This window comes from Mesitornis unicolor, unplaced genomic scaffold (assembly GCF_000695765.1).
Source record: "Mesitornis unicolor isolate BGI_N332 unplaced genomic scaffold, ASM69576v1 scaffold53959, whole genome shotgun sequence".
NCBI lineage: Eukaryota > Metazoa > Chordata > Aves > Mesitornithiformes > Mesitornithidae > Mesitornis > Mesitornis unicolor.
Genome location: NW_010207696.1, coordinates 1 through 1,555, shown reverse-complemented (window position 1 = coordinate 1,555; position 1,555 = coordinate 1).

Sequence of the window (1,555 nt, the reverse complement as noted above, 5' to 3'; positions counted from 1 at the left end):
AGCAGGAATAAGGCCATCAGGAAAGGCCTCAGACAGCACTTGTCACGATGGTGACAGAATAGCAAACGGGCTTAAGAGCACAGGCGCTGCTAGTAGATTCCAGATGATCTGGGACTTTTTTGGGACATATTACAATTTCCCTCCACCTCTCTTTTCCATGTTAGAAATTACCTGTTTCTCTATTTTCCCTGCCACCAAGAGATGATAACCTAGCACTCCTCTTACTCTCCTATTATAACCTCTATTCCACAGGTATCAACTTCAACTTCTCTCTCAGATTGTCTCACTCTCACCCAAAGAAATTCAGAAAATCGTTCTCTAATTCCCCTCCAGCTGTAAGTTTATTGCTTTGTTTATTGCTTGTGTCAGATCTAAGTAAGGCCTTTTTGCAAGGGATGTACCACTACAAAGCAAACAGGAAACATTTCTTTAAGTTCTAGACAGAAAGTATCAAAAAAACAAATGCTTGACCTGTAGTAGCAGAAACGTAAGCTAAATTCTTCATTATGATTCTGACTTTTCTTGTGGGTGTTTTAGGTTTTTTTAAATATTATTATTTTTCATGAGACAGTCTCAACAGCTATGAAGTTCTTTGATATCTCAGAAACAGCATTATGCTCAAGTATCACAGACAAATAATTCACCTAGCAGGAGGTCACAGTTTGTGTTAGTCATTTGACAGTAACACTACTTGGATTCCCACACTGAGGCTACAGATGTTTGGTGACCTTAGGTGAAAGGGGTGGTTGGCCTGCAGGAAATACAGCGAACTTCCCAGTCCAGCCCAGTCACTGTCTGGAGTACGGGTGTGCCTTTACTGTGGGAAGTACGTGTCTCTATGTGTGACCAGAAGCAAGCAGGAAGGGGAAGTACTACTCCTTTTCTCCTCTTTAAATTAAAAACCAACAACTTTAGAATTAAACCTTGAAGCATCAGGATGTGGATGACCTAGAGGATGTTCTAGGATTTCTGTTCCTAAATGGCTTGTTATCACTTATGGGTGTTGGGGTTTTTTTGTAAAAATGTCAGTGAGCACTGCCCTTTGTCACACTCATCCAACTCCCACATCCTTCATGCAGACCAGGGTGCTCTCTTTCCTGCCTACACCCCCTAGCTCTTATGGCAGGGTGGGTATACGTTTTGCACCAGCAGAACCACAAACCACCGTTTGCCACCACAGCAGGCTTCTTTAAGTATAATTTTAAATTGCTATTTATTAGAGCTAAGAGAAAAAAAAATTATAGTACAGGTGATGTCCCTTCAGACGCTGGGAATCCTGAGCTGTGCAGCACAAAGTAGGAATCTGCTGAGGGTGCAGCAAGGCCCGTCTGCAGAAGTTACTCCATTTGGGTCATTCAAGCTATTGCAGGATTTTTCTTAAAATTCAGTAACTGTGTACACCATTTCTACAGCAGAACAGACAGGACGATCAAGCGCGGCCTGCTCCGTGTGCAATAGTCTTCCAGCCCGGACCACCGCGGGCTAGAAGGAAGGCTTGCACCGGCCCCGGCAGTGCTGCTTCTGCCCCAGCTCCTTCCGTCGCCCGGCGGTGCCG